At 38.1% G+C, this 16221-nt stretch overlaps 1 protein-coding gene across 6 annotated transcripts in view; it reads right to left on the bottom strand.

Moving 5' to 3' along the window:
* CTNNA3 (catenin alpha 3) overlaps window positions 1-16221 on the bottom strand; it is a 1864976-nt gene that overhangs the window by 1012547 nt on the left and 836208 nt on the right. The window lies entirely within an intron of this gene.

The following is a 16221-nucleotide window of genomic DNA, read 5'->3' as shown; positions in this document are numbered from 1 at the left end:
ATGGCTGAGTAATATTCCATTGTGTATATGTACCACAGCTTCCTTATCCATTCGTCTGCTGATGGGCATCTAGGTTGCTTCCATGTCCTGGCTATTATAAACAGTGCTGCGATGAACATTGGGGTACACGTGTCTCTTTCAATTCTGGTTTCCTCGGTGTGTATGCCCAGCAGTGGGATTGCTGGGTCATATGGCAGTTCTATTTGCAGTTTTTTGAGGAATCTCCACACTGTTCTCCATAGTGGCTGTCCTAGTTTGCATTCCCACCAACAGTGTAAGCGGGTTCCCTTTTCTCCACACCCTCTCCAGCATTTATTGCTTGTAGTCTTTTGGACAGTTCTAATTAGGTGGATGAAACTGGAGCCTATTACACAGAGTGAAGTAAGCCAGAAAGAAAAACACCAATACAGTATACTAACACATTTATATGGTATTTAGTCAATCGGTAAAGATAACCCTGTATGCGAGACATCAAAAGAGACACAGATAAATAGAACAGTATTATGGACTCTATGGGAGAGGGCGAGGGTGGGATGATACGGGAGAATGGCATGGAAGCATGTAAATTATCATATGTGAAAGGTATCGCCAGTCCAGGTTCAATGCATGATACAGGGTGCTCGGGGCTGGTGCACCGGGATGACCCAGAGGGAGGGGGTGGGGCGGGAGGTGGAAGAGGGGTTCTAGAAGAGGAAAACATGTACACCCATGGTGGATTCATGTCAATGTATGACAAAACAAATAAAATAATAATAATAATAATAAATAAATAAAAATAAATGAATAAATAAAACGAGACAATATAATAGCATCATAGCAATAATTTTTTCAGAGTCCTTATCTTTTAGAGTTACATACAGGTGAATTGTGTGATGTCTGGGATTTCCTTCAAAATAGTCCAGTAAGGTGGAGTGGTAAGGCGGGGGGATAATGTATAAATAAAGCTTGGTCATGTGCTAATAATAATTGTTGATCACTGAACATGGGTGATGAGTACACTAAAGTTCACTACCTTATTCTCTCTACTTTTGTCTGTTTGGAAATTTACAAATTGGAATGCTTAAAAACAAAAAATATTTTAAAAGCACAGAATTGAACACAAAAATTCCTGCTGTGGTTTTGATCATGTAGCATTGAATTTATACACAGATTTATTTAGGCTATCAAGCCTTTCAATCTGGAAGCCTATTATCCCTATCCTTTCTGTTCCTCAGTAGCATTTTTGTTGTTCTTATCATTCCACTTTTGTTTCTATTCCTTTTGTTGGTTGTGCATGTTGCCTAAGGTAAGTCAGAGATGATATGTAGCTTGAAAGAATTTTTGTTTTATTAGTTGTTTTTTCTGTTTTACTAACAATAATCTGTTTGAAGACAAAAGGAAACAATTATTTTTGTATATCTATTTTTCATTTTTTCTGGTTACTATGTTGTTTTTCTGGTCCTACTAATTTTTCAAATTGATATCTAATTTTCAATCTAATCTAATCTATTTCTTAGGCACTTTAGGTGGATAATCAATAATGAACATATAAAGAATTTGTACATTATATGTGCTGTGGACTGACCTGAAAGTTGCAGTTATTTCCTGAAATCCGTATTTTGCGAGGTTTTCTATCATATAAAGCAAACAGAAACTTGTATTATGTTCCTGCCAAAGTTGGAGCTCTCATATATAACTCATATAGGGAACTCTGAGATTAATATATCTGATGAATTTGTACAATGACTGAAGTTCTCAACTGATCATACCACCAATTGTAATTCAGAGAACAACATCAACATCTAATAGTTGAGAGTATCTATCCCTAACACATATTAAAATATGTATGCCACTACCATCAGATCAGTTAAGAAAAGGCTTTCTTGATTCTTATTTTCAGGCTTACGAAATAAGATGAAATTAAATTAATATGAACTCAGATTATCTCTTGTTACAAAGTAGACGTGTAGAAAACTCAGAAATTGATTAAAAATTTTGAAGCCAATTTGAAAACATAAACACAAGGTCTGTGTGTGTGTTTTAGCATACGGATCTATTTTGTAGGACAGTTACATTTTTATTCCAGAAGGCATTATATTGGCTTCACTACACACAGCACATGTGGGAATTGTCTGCTTGAAAGCCTTGGCTAGAAGCTCTATCTGATGGCCTCAAATTGATTCTGATATTGAAAAGTCTAAAGGAAGTTAGTGAATAACACATGGCAGGCTGCTTGGCATAAACTGTCTAAGACACCTAATGTTCCCATGGGAAAAGACTAAAAAAAAATTGGATCAGAATTCCATATTGATTTTGCATTATAAGATAAAAACTTTTCCCTTCAGTATACTGCTTCTCACAATGACTTTAAGTGCTTTTGCTTCAACCTCAAGCCTCTGTGGTGACAATGTGACTCTATGCCAGGGTTTTGCAGCATCCAAACTGCCAGGCACAATTACTTCTGACAACAGGTCCACATTTGTCTCAGTCAAGTTACAGTATTTGTGGACAAGGATCTTATCCAAGCTGTCACCATGGCACCTCATCTTTTTTAAAGAATGTTTAGGATGAAAGGGTGGTGCAGGCTATCATAGATGCCTTAAAGTAGAATTTTAAAGGTACTGACTAACAATACTCACCTGGTTTTTCACTGACCAATATGTTACAGGTGTTCACTAAGAGGTACTAGTCATGCTGAATACTGGCTAGGTTAAATTGCATGGTTAGGTTAAATTTCAAACCATCTCTACTGAATATAACTGAGAATTTACAAAATGAGTAAGGAAGTGTTCTGAATACTGCTCTGCTAGATGTATTAACAGTTAATTATTGTAAAATCATGCACTTTTATCACCATAATTTTTCTTTGCTAGAACTGAATTCAATTCTTGCTTCTGCAATTTGGGTCTGGATAGCTGTCAATCCTATGAAGTCACATAGCATCCTGGTCTTTTGTCATGATAACACTAACTACCCACACTGTAACAAGTGTCTCACCTTTATGACATTCTGGATTGTAAACCATGTGAGTATAGAAATATGTCTTTTCTTGCCTCTGAATTCTCCCTCCAACACCTAGAATTGGGAACTGACCCAAAACAGGCAAATAAGGACCAGATTACAACCAGTCCTTTAGATCAGGTTTCTTCAAGCTGGCTTCTAAAGCTAGGTTTGTTGACACCATGGACACACTTTTTGGAAGTTACAGATATTCCAGTAAACTCCCTAATGAAAGCCAACTTAAGGCAAAAAATGCCCTCTGAGGTCATACTACAGCTAAGGAACAGAGGAGTAAATAGACCCAGATAAGGAGTTTGTCCCCAGATTTCCCCTGCGACATGTTGACAAACAACCCCAAATAAGGAGTTGTTTTTCTGTGAATACAAGGACACTGCCTTTAGACACAAATGAAAGTGCCCTTAGAGTAAAATTTCTAGGGTTGGAGGAGAATGAAGGAGCAATAAAAATCCATCTGCAACACTTTTTAGTTGAATAGAGATTGCAAATGGTGAAAAATAAACCAGTATTCTGGCTCATTGACTCAAAAGTTGAGCATTTGTCATACTTGGTACATACATTGCCCTTATACTTGAGTGTATCTCAAGGGATTTAAGCAAAACAACAGCATAACCAGATTGGCGGTAGTGTTTTAGGGAAGCAGTAAGACCACTCTGGACTTGACCTTTGAGGCATTCCACTGAAAACTCACCAAATCTTAGGAGAAGAAAGTAATAATTCTTTTCTATTTATCTTGTCCTTTGGCATGGGATAACTTGCTATTTAAAAGATAATGTCAGCCATATAGGAGAGAGACTATGTATTAGAATATCAGTGATTTCTTTCCTTTGTGGAGCCAATAATTTACACGTTTCAGTGAATTAAGGGAAGCTGAACTCGAGTGATTCATCAGTAAAGATTGTTCTATAAACTAAATTCCCAACAGTGAAAGGAATTTGAAATAATTGTTTCATCCACTTCAAAGAACGTGATGCATTAAATTCAAGTTAGTGAAAAATTTGTATAATTGCCAAACGCTGGACAGTGAAACCACGATCCTCATGTTTTATAATAAATATGTATTGCTTTTAAAATGGAAAAGGAACAAAGAATAGTTTAAGACCTATGTTTCACTTCTAACAAAACAAATTTTAAGTCTTAGTTGTTTGGATAAATCTATATGAAAATAGATAAAATGTTATCTATTAGTGCTATTGTTTTTCACAAAGTAAAAAAAAAACTTTGGTTTGGATTTAAAGAAGACAGAATGGTATAAAAAATACACTAGAGTCAAAGGATCTGAATTCCACACAAAGTTTCTGTACCTATATATTATGTCAACAGAGCTAGTTACCTTATCTCTCTGGGTTTCAGTTTTCTGATATGTAAAATGTGTATTGAATAAAATAATCTCAAAATCATTTCCAATTCTATGATTCTCTAAGCCTTTATATCATTATTACTTGGTATAATGCAAAATATTTTCCAAGTATAAATTGCAAAGCATATAAACCACTTAAATTATGTAAAACCTCTCAAGCATTTTAAAAGTATCCATAGAAAATCTTCATAAAGAATTAGGACTAATGACCAATACATGAGGTGACATGTTTAATTGTTTTGGTTTCTCTAGGCAGAAACCTAGAGTATCTCTGTAGGAAAACAGCAAGTTTGAAACCAATGTACACCAAGTCAAAAATCTTTTCATGATTTTAACTAAATACTGTAAAGAAAAAAATATAGAATCAATGTAGACTGTTGCTTTTAAGAGGAAGTCTGGTCTCAAACTCAGCCAATGAATTAAATTCAATAATTTATATGACTGTGATACCTATTACTAGTTTTTGAATAGAAGCCCACATTTTGTTACCCAGAGATAGAAACTGCAAACTTGGATCATAAATAACTGGTTGCCTAGTTGATTCATTCTTTCTGCCCCCTTCTGATGACTATGTCAGAAGGTTTCTTTATCTCTTGTATACTTTAATAAAACTTTATTACACAAAAGCTCTGAAAGGTCAAGCCTCGTCACTGGCCCTGGATCAAATTCCTCTCCTCTGGAGGCCAAGAATCCCAGCGTTTTTCATGGCTCATAGTGACAACCTTTCATCTTGGGGGCTTGTCCAGGGTTCTTCAGGACAAGGTAAGGATGCTTAGAGCTCTAGTTCTTTGTTCTCCTAGCAAGCACGTTTTCTGCTGTACTTCATTAACTCTATGGTGTGCTTGTGTATGTGATTGATTGAAAGAGACGTACAAGTGTGAACCAAGAGCTGTGTCCTAATCTGTGGCTCCATAGTGACCTCATATGGCTTATGGCAGAAACCCTGTCTGGAGATTATATCAACCTGCTAATGCCAAGGCTTCCCTTGTGGCTCAGATGGTAAGGAATCTGCCTGCAATGCAGGATACCTGGGTTCGATCCCTGTGTTGGGAAGATCCCCTGGAGAAGGGAAAGGCTTCCCACTCCAGTATTCTCGCCTGGAGAATTCCATGGACTGTATAGTCCATGGGATCACAAAGAATCGATATGACTGAGGGACTTTCACAGTTGAAATATTGTATTTTCTTTTAAAGCTCTACTTCTTAGTAATAAAAAAATATATACATACATACACACTCCACACACCATCTACCTACATATTGTTTAAGTTTTTCTAGTTTTTTTACTACTAAAGTCACAAAAATAAATTTGAAAAGCCTGCCTCTTGAGAAATCTGTATATAGGTCAGGAAGCAACAGTTAGAACTGGACATGGAACAACAGACTGGTTCCAAAGAGGAAAAGGAGTATATCAAGGCTGTATATTGTTACCCTGCTTATTTAACTTATATGCAGAGTACATCATGAGAAACGCTGGACTGGAAGAAACAAGCTGGAATCAAGATTGCCGGGAGAAATATCAATAACCTCAGATATGCAGATGACACCACCCTTATGGCAGAAAGTGAAGAAGAACTAAAGAACCTCTTGATGAAAGTGAAAGAGGAGAGTGAAAAAGTTGGCTTAAAGCTCAATGTTCAGAAAACTAAGATCATGGCATCTGGTGCCATCACTCCATGGCAGATAGATGGAGAAACAGTGGAAACAGTGGTAGAATTTATTTTTCTGGGCTCCAAAATCACTGAAGATGGTGATTGCAGCCATGAAATTAAAAGATGCTTACTCCTTGGAAGGAAAGTTATGACCAACCTAGACAGCATATTAAAAAGCAGAGACATTACTTTGCCAACAAAGGTCCGTCTAGTCAAGGCTATGGTTTTTCCAGTAGTCATGTATGGATGTGAGAGTTGGACTATAAAGAAAGCTGAGCACCAAAGAATTTATGCTTTTGAACTGTGGTGCTGGAGAAGACTCTTGAGAGTCCCTTGGACTGTGAGGAGTTCCAACCAGTCCATCCTAAAGGAGATCAGTCCTGGGTGTTCACTGGAAGGACTGATGTTGAAGCTGAAACTCCAATACTTTGGCCACCTCATGCGAAGAGTTGACTCATTGGAAAAGACCCTGATGCTGGGAAGGATTGGGGGCAGGAGGAGAAGGGGATGACAGAGGATGAGATGGTTGGATGGCATCACCTACTCAATGGAGATGAGTTTGAGTAAACTCTAGGAGTTGGTGATGGACAGGGAGGCCTAGCGTGCTGCACTGCATGGTGTCACAAAGAGTCGGACCCAACTAAGCAACTGAACTGAACTGATAGTTTTCAATTTGAAAAGTCATTCTAAAGTGTAAGGGATAATAATAACTGAAATCAAAATTTTTATACAAAAAGGTGGGAATGCAAAGCTACATTTCAGTTCAGACTATAGTTGGCTTCTTGAAAAAACATACATAAAATGCTATTAATATTATCTAGATTTAAATATAAAATTATAAACTCTTTAAGGAAACATTGTCTGCGTGCATGCTTAGTTGCTCAGTCATGTCTGACTCTTTGCGACACTTTGGACTGTAGCCTGTCATGCTCCTCTGCCCATGGAGTCTTTTGGGCAACAATACTGGAGTGGGTTGCCAATTTCCTCCTCCAGGGGATCTTCCCGACCCAGGGACCCAAGCCTTCTGTGTCTCTTGCATTACAGGCAGAATCTATATGAACTTAGCTATTCAGGGAAGCCCTAGAAATTGTTGGGCCCGGGCAAATTAAAAACATTTATAGATATTGAAAATGTGTAAATTTTCAAGTAGTTGTAATAAATAAAAATATAACATCTTCTGCTTTGTCCTAGAACCCTGGGAGCCTGCAGCTGTAGTGCAGGAGGTTGGGGGTCTTCTCTGAATGAAACAAATCTATATAATCATTCATTTGCACCTTCCTCAGTGAAAAAGGCAAGCTTACTATTAAATCCTACTACCACAAAGTCCAGAGCCAAAAGCTTGCCTGCGCACAGGGCACCTTCCCTCAGTTTTTAGTGCCTCCCTCACTCATTAGTCTGAATGAACACACAAGAAGCTTAACATATGAGAAAAGCTTCCATCATGAAATAGACTGAAATTAACTGATTAAGTTATCTCAGAGGAAACAGTGGCATTGCAGCAAGCTGCATAATACTAACACACTCCATGTGATATCCTCAAGTGAGAAGAGATGTAGAATAAAACATGTAAAATAAAACATGTTAAATGGAATAAAACTTTATAATATTCAGAAGAGAAAAAAAGAGATAAAAACAGAGCTCCTGGAGATAACAAATATGACCACCTAAATTGGGAGAAGAGGGAGGATCAGCAAACTTTTTCTATAAAGGGACTCATAGTAAATATTGTAAGCTTTCAGGACTTAACAGTCTCTAAACTCTGTCATTGCAGGGTGAAAGCATCCATAGACAATCTATAAATGAATGAACATGAATGTGTTCCTTTATTTACAGAAACTGAACTTTATTTACATCCCTGATCCAGTAGCATAACTGCTGGAGTTAATTGTGCCATCATTTGCTGATACCTAATCTAAATTTTTAATAAACTAATAAGTTAAATATTGTAACATAAAGCTGAGGAATTCACTTGAAACAAAGACAAAAAGATAAAAGAGATGGGAAATAGGAAAGAAAAACCAAACTATCAATCCAAGAAGTTCAAGATCTGCACAATAAAAGTTCCAGAGAGAGAGAAACAGAGAGAACAGAGAAAATGAGTAGAGAGGTAGTTTAAAAAGAAGACATAATTTTATAGAACTGAAGGACACAAGTCTCCAGATTTATAGATCCACTGAATACCCAGTACAATGGATGAAAAAAGCACCAAACAAAGATATATTCTTACTTAATTTTCAAATAGCAGGGAAAATAATGTTCCATAAAAACTTCCAGAGTAAACTAGATTATACACAAAGGAGTGGGAATCTGAATAACATCTGATTCTCAGCAGCAGGAGTGGGTATTAGAAGACAGTGGAGCAATGGTTTAAAGATTCTGAGAAAGTGGTTTACAATTGTAAATATTATGTACATGAATTATGTATGCAGCCAACCTATTAATCAGTAAAGATAAATTTTAAAAAATTTCAGACATGATTTTTTTTTCACATGTACCCTCTTATGAATCTCCTAGTGGACATGTTTCAACAAAATGAGACAAGGAATACATAGGATCCAAGAACAGGGGATATCACAGTTGGAGAATGGTGAAGGGGGAGGCTAGGTTAATAGCTATGACTAGATATTGGGGAAGAGAAAAATGGAGTGATGCAGAGGAGAGGGATTATCTGAAATGACTATTTGGAAAAACTAAGCACTCGACAAATCTTTTCAACTATTGGGAAAAACAACTGATTCTAGGAACAGACAAAACTAAGCAAATTAGGGGGTCTCGAAGGAGAGAGAATAGAGACAATATTAACTTTAAGAAAAATAAGAAGTTGAAAGAGAACGGAAGCACACCTAGTATACCACTCACTTAATCCAGCAGTGGCATTGCTTACCTAGCCATCCTAAGTTAAATACTGTCCATTTATTGAATATAGAACATGGGGAGTAAGAAAGTAAGAGAGAAGATGATACTACATCTTCAGTTACCGTAGCAAGAAATGGAAATCTCAACAAAATTCAGAAATCCTATGAGAAGGAAATGATAGCTAAAATAAAGTGACTGAAGCTAAAAGAGGAATTGGTGAAGAAGCTGAGAAAGAAAAGCAAGTGTGGGTACTTTTAATACAAATCTCTTCTCATATTTGCTTTTCAAACTATGTACATAAAATTCAGTTCTCTGATACCTTAATATGTTCCATTTCTCAGGGCTACCTATTAAATTTCAAGTATACTGGGAAGGCTGGGCTTCCCCGGTAGCTCAACTGGTAAAGAATCCACCCGTATTGCAAGAGACCTTGGTTCGACTCCTCCTTCGGGAAGATCCCCTGGAAAAGGACAGGCTACCCATTCCAGTACTCTTGGGCTTCCTTGGTGGATGAGATGGTAAATAATCTGCCTGCAAATGTGGGAGACCTGAGTTTAATTCCTGGGTTGGGAAGATTCCCTGGTGGAGGGCGTGGAAACCCACTCCAGTTCATGCCTGGAGAATCCCCCTGGACAGAGGAGCCTGGTGGGCTGCCGTCCAGGAAGTTACAAAGAATCAGACACGGCTGAGTGACTAAGCACAGCACAGCACATACTGAGAAGGCTAACACTAGAAGCCACTATCAGCTAATACCATATAATTCATTTGTCAATAAGTGGAAAAAATATATGAAAGAATTGGGTCACTATAGGACCTGAGGACCAAGTATTGGAGATGAAAGAAAATCACTGAGAGAGAGGCAAGGAGGTACTTGGGGGAAAGGCTTCTCTTTTTCTTGCGTGTGTGAAACTCCTGTTTGAACAGTGGACTTACTGTGTAAGGAAGAGATATAGCTGATGAGGCCCGAGCGGGCTTTGACTGGGTGGGGTCACATCTGTTGGAGCAAATATTCCCGACACCAACCCCCAATCAGAAAACTGGGTCTCAGAAAGCCCCTCTGTGTAAGTCTCACTGTATGTGTCATGTTGCTATGGCTGCTCCCATTGTGTTATCTCCTAAATTTCTTAATTTTTTTAAAAAAATTTCTTAAAATGTTATCTAACCTTTCACCTGTGCCACTTGTTTCGAAAAGAGACTATGTCTACTCAGGCTGAAGTGTCCAAGGAGGAGCAGCAACACTGTAAAGGTGTTGACGGTAATCAATGAAAATCCCAAAGGGAGATTACATCTGAGGGGACATAGAGTCACCTGAGTTGCCTTCTGTGTGTGTGTGTGTGTGTGTGTGTGTGTGTGTGTGTGTGTGCATGCTAAGTCACTTCAGTCATATCTGACTCAGCGACCTTGTGGACAATAGCCTGCCAGGCTCCCCTGTCCATGGGTTTCTCCAGGCAAGAACACTGGAGCAGGTTGTCATTACCTACACCGGGGGAATCTTCCCCACCCAGGGATCGAACCCAAGTCTCTTATGTCTCCTGTATTGACAGGCGGGTTCTTTACCACTATTGCCACCTGGGAAGCCCAGCTGACATTGCAATGTGCGTCTATAATGTTTATATGTTACTATCTCATCAACTAGAATGCAAGTCCTCAGATGGTAAATGATTGCTTGGTCTTACTCATTCTTGCATCCCCAGCACCAGATAAAGAAATGTTATTTTTATGAGAGAAGCATGGCATTTGCTTCCAGGGACTCAGTCAGCCTCTGCCTAAATCACAAGTTTGCCACATGGGGGCTCTGCTGCGAGCCGCAGGAGATTCCTAAGCATTCCCCACACTCTTAAGGGAAGTACATTTCAATCAAGATTAAGCATTTACAGTACAGAGAAGGGTTTTCTAGCCTAGTTCAAGAGAGTCCCCAAACAGACTGAAATATATTAGTGTAATATAAAGAACCACAGCTCCTATTCTCTGCTACTACACTGTCAACTTACACAGAATTTTTCTTTCTTTTTTTTTTTTTTTGCAGAATTTCTTTCCTATCAGATGTTTAAAATCTCTTAGGTCTCCAGCAATTTTTTTTTAAAAAAATTAGGCATAGTTTCAGAAACAAAAATAGAACCAATGAAATATATGCTTTTTTATCCAAATCCAGATTTCTATTACCTTTCTCTACCTGGTGGCTTGGGGATTTAATTCTTACTGCTGATATAGTCGTCAGGAAGGCAAATTTTAAAATACACTAATGTACCTGTTGAAAATATTATACATAATGCTTTAAAAGTACAATAGAAAATCTACTATTGTACAAAATGTATGTTTGTGTTCCACCTCCACCAAATCACAGTTCAGTTCAGTTCAGTTCGGTCGCTCAGTCGTGTCCGACTCTTTGTAACCCCATGAATTGCAGCACGCCAGGCCTCTCTGTCCATCACCAACTCCCGGAGTCTGCCCAAACCCATGTCCATCGAGTCAGTGATGCCACCCAACCATCTCATCCTCTGTCGTCCCCTTCTCCTCCTGCCCCCAATCCTACCCAGCATTAGGGTCTTTTCCAGTGAGTCAACTCTTCGCGTGAGGTGGCCAAAGTATTGGAGTTTCAGCTTCAGCATCAGTCCGTCCAATGAACATCCAGGATTGATCTCCTTTAGGATGGATTGATTGGATCTCTTTGTAGTCCAAGGGACTCTCAAGAGTCTTCTCCAACACCACAGTTCAAAAGCATCAATTTTTCGGCGCTCAGCTTTCTTCACCGTCCAACTCTCACATCCATACATGACCACTGGAAAAACCATAGCCTTGACTAGACGGACTTTTGTTGGCAAAGTAGTTGAAACCTAATTCCCAAAGTGATGGTATTTAGAGGTGGAGCCTTTGGGAGGTGATTAAGTGAATGGGATTCCTGCTTGTTTGCTCAGTCCTGGTTGAATCTTGTGACCCCATGGACTTCAGCCCTCCAGGCATCTCTGTCCGTGGGATTTCCCAGGCAAGAGTACTGGAGTAAGCTGCCATTTCCTTCTCCAAGGGATCTTCCTCACCCAGGGATCAAAACTGCAACTCCTGCGACTCCTGCACTGTCAGGCGAATTCTTTACCACTGAGCCACCTGGGAAGCCCTGAATGGGATTGCTGCTGCTGCTGCTAAGTCGCTTCAGTCGTGTCTGACTCTGTGCGACCCCATAGACGGCAGCCCACCAGGCTCCGCCGTCCCTAGGATTCTCCAGGCAAGAATACTGGAGTGGGTTGCCACTTCCTTCTCCAGTGCATGAAAGGGAAAAGTGAAAGTGAAGTCGCTCAGTCATGTCCGACTCTTAGCGACCCCATGGACTGTAGCCTACCAGGCTCCTCTGTCCATGGGATTTTCCAGGCAAGAGTACTGGAGTGGGGTGCCATTGCCTTCTCCGAATGGGATTAGGGCCCCTATAAAAGAGGTCCATAAAAGCCCTTGTCACTTAAGCTATGTGAAGTTTCAGAGAGAAGATGGCAATCTGTGGACCAGGAGGCAGGCCCTCACCAAACATGGATCTGAACACCTCTTGATCATAGAGTTCCCAGCCTCCAGAACTGTGAGAAATTCATTTCTGTTGTTTACAAGCCACCAATCTATCGTTTTCTGTTAGAGTAGCCCACATGGACTAAGACAGAACATTTTCTTAAAAAAAAAAAAAAAAAAAAAAACTTCTACATCAGGATATACCTAAAGCAAATATAGCAAAATGTTTATTATTATATCATTTAAACAGTATTGACTTGATATTCAAAGCACAGCCATAAATGCATGCAAAGTAAAGCATCAAGTATTAAGGTGAAAATTTGGTTAAGAGACTTTTGTAGTTACTGTAAAACATCTTTGCTCTATTGTGTGTGAGAAATTATAAGAAGTTTGGGAATATATATATGACATAAATTTTACACTGTAGCTCTGGTGCCACATGTTCCTTAATGGAATTTGCTCCAAATGAAAAGCTAGAAAACTGATTTCTCTCAATAAAAATGACTATAATTGAATTTGATGACTGCTCTCTTGAAAGTAACTTTTTAAGCCTCTTTTAGAAGACTATCCCAATATTAATGCAAAAATTAGCAGGTTTATTTAGCAAGGAACAATATTAAATATGTGTTTTTGATAACTATCAACAAAAAGGCAAGTACAGTAAAAAGTGAAGAACAGAAAGACTTGTAAATATGTATGGTAAACCAACTCAAACTCATGATACCTTAATATTGCTGCTTTAATTTTCATCAAATTTGCAATTTGATCAATTACTGAATTCCCACTAAATAGAAATACATATTTTCCTTCAAGTTCTAAGCCTCATATATTCCTAAGTTCTGCAAGTGTTAAATTTGATAACAAGAGTGAATAAATACCCCAAGTATCAATTTGGGGCTGGATGTCCTGCTTAAATTAGTTGAGTGGACTCTTGCTCAACATGTATGCCATTAAAACTTACTCCTTACAAGTTAAATGACATAGGGAAAGCAATCAATTTAATATAAAACATGGAACAAGCTACAGTCCAACTGACCTGGTACCTCCCAATAAATCTATGCCATTAAAAAATTAAAGCAACTTAAGAAACATGAAAACAAAATGCAGTACTTGGGCTTTACTTAGGTCTTGACCACAAACCAACTTTAAGAACTTACTGTTAAATATGTTAGGTATAGTAATACTAGATGGTTAAATTAAAAATCTTTATTGGTTAGAATTACATACTGAAATATACATATGTAAAATGACATGATTTCTGAGCTTTGCTTTTTAAAACACTCCAGAAAGAAAAAAGAAAAGTGTGAATGTATGGGTATGTATGAAGGGAGATGGGGATAGATGGAACACAATTAACAAAATATTGATAACTATTAATGTTTATTATACTATGTTCTCTATATTGTGTATGTTTTGAAATATCCACTAAAAAATAGTAATAATTGTATCCTTAAATTCATGTAGTCTTTTTGTCTTCAGAAGTCTTCCCTGGTGGCTCAGATGGTAAATAATCTGCCTGCAATGGAGGAGACCAGGGTTCAATTCCTGGGTTGGGAAGATCCCCAGGAAAAGGGAATGACTACCCACTCCAGTATTCTTGCCTGGAGAATCCCATAGACAGAGGACCCTGGAGGCTGCAGTCCATGAGGTCACAAAGAGTCGAACATGACTGAGGGACTAATATACACATGTAGTCTTTCATCTTCAGAAGTTAACCAATAATCGTTGCACTCTAAGAGTTTGTTATTTTTCTCTATCCTCAGTTTTATCTCTAGCACTACTTCTGTGCAAACTAACAGTAAGTAATGCAATAAAACCTGAGAGTATGGATTGATGCTGTAGCATAAATGTATCTTTAAGTGAGGGAAAGGCAGATGTGTTATATACTCTTGTAGGTCTCATTCACTTGATTTGCCTCTTTCCAAAAAAACACTGAGAAACAATTTTAACGGTCAGATCTGGAAATTTCTTCATCCATTTATCTAAGTCAGAGATATCCACTCATCACCATATGTGACCAGACATGGTTTTTAATGGGGCCCTTGAAGCAAGCAGATGGAAACCAAGTATATTTCAGAGACATGTTAATACCTCGATGGATGAGCAGAATATAGTTATAAATGTACAAATGCATATGAGTATTCTATCAACTAGAAATGAATAAAATAAAATTTTCATAGCTGGAAGGATCTTTGTTAGCATTTTGACGATTTTATTACATGATATGGTAACCAAGTCAAAAACATGAAGCTCTTTTCAACATCTAGACTACATGCACTTATTGGTGAAAGCACTTTATGAGTTAGAACACAGGATGTCAATGATGGATGCTGTAGATTAAACGGCTATGGTATTAAAAATCATAGTAGAAAGGGAATACTGAGGACTTTTAATAATATTGGTAAATTCTGACTCAGCCCTTAGTCATGTTACATGTGTGCTAAGTTGCTTTACTCATGTCCGATTCTTGGTGACTATATGGGCTGTAGCCCCCCAGGCTCCTCTTTCCATGGGGATTCTCCAGGAAAGGAATACTGGAGTGGGTTGCCTTGCCCTCCTCCAGGGGATCTTCCCCATTCAAGGATTGAACCCATGTCTCTTATGTCTCCCACATTGGCAGGTGAGTTATTTACCACTAGCACCATCTAGAAAGCCCTTGGTCATGTTAGTGACCCTAGATACATGTTTGTTCCACTGTATGCTGATGAACAGAGAACCTAGATGAAACTCAAAGAAAAATTAATTTTCTCATAGGTACTCAGATTTCAGAAATATTTTATAGCACTTTAGAGTCTATAGTGTATTTACATGTAAATTATGGAACTTGATCCTAAATAAAAACATTAAAAATTCATAGCACAGGCTTTATGAGTACTATTTTGTAGATAAGCAAACTGAGACCCTAAGAAGACTGGCCAGAATCAATTCCAAATTCCAAATGTCAACTGGCCTATGCAATAAAAAGCATATGTCATTCTCTAAATTATTTTAGAAAAACCTTTCAGATTCACCAAATTTATTTTCTAAAACTTTAAGTCCAAATGTTACCATATCTGGTCTTTATATAATTTTTAATTTTCATCAAAGCTTTTGGTTCCATGCCCTCCAAGACCATTTGCAAGGATGTCGCCACTGTCTAGGACATCTAAATAGAAATCCACGTTGCTATTGTTTAGTGCCTAATTTTGCCAATCATTTTATAAAATATTGCAAAATACACCATGATGTTTTGAGGCCTAATATCAAGAACATGCTGCAAAAATTAAATTCTCACAAAAAATGAGGGCCAAATTCGAACATAATCCAGATGAGTTGAACTCTTGATGTTATTCCCCAAACTTGCCCTATAGAAGCAGTTGATGGTTTTACCATCCCTCCAGTTGCTCAGCCCATAAAACTAGAAGTCATCTTTAATTTCTCTATTTATCCCATACCTCAATTTCTAATCCATTAGAAATCTCCACTGGTTTTACCTAAACATAAGTCTAGAATCTAACCAATCCTCAACACTTTCACTGATACTGAATCAGAGCAGGATCCTATGGTCCCTGCCCCCTACCATGTCATCTGTCTGCCTTTTATCTGTGGAAGACTTTAGTCAAAGAATTAATCAAAGAAGTGAGAAATGCAAAAACAAAGAAAAACAGTCAAAGGAGACTAAATAATAATAATGTAGTCGTTAAGCATAGTCGAGGACCTTTAGTTCTTTCTCAAGGGCTATAGATAATATTCTAAGCCACATCCTGTGAGCTATCTTATAGATACTAGAACACCAGGTGGAAAAGTTAACTACAAGATGACCAGACTGTACCCAGGATATGAGCAGCCACAATTCCAAGAACTGGCCGTAAAGAAATGGGAACAAATG

Source organism: Giraffa tippelskirchi, chromosome 2 (assembly GCF_054371585.1).
Source record: "Giraffa tippelskirchi isolate mGirTip1 chromosome 2, T2T-mGirTip1v1.2.pri, whole genome shotgun sequence".
Classification (NCBI taxonomy): domain Eukaryota; kingdom Metazoa; phylum Chordata; class Mammalia; order Artiodactyla; family Giraffidae; genus Giraffa; species Giraffa tippelskirchi.
The sequence above is the reverse complement of the archived record's forward strand: the minus strand, read 5'-3'. Positions and strand labels throughout refer to the sequence as shown.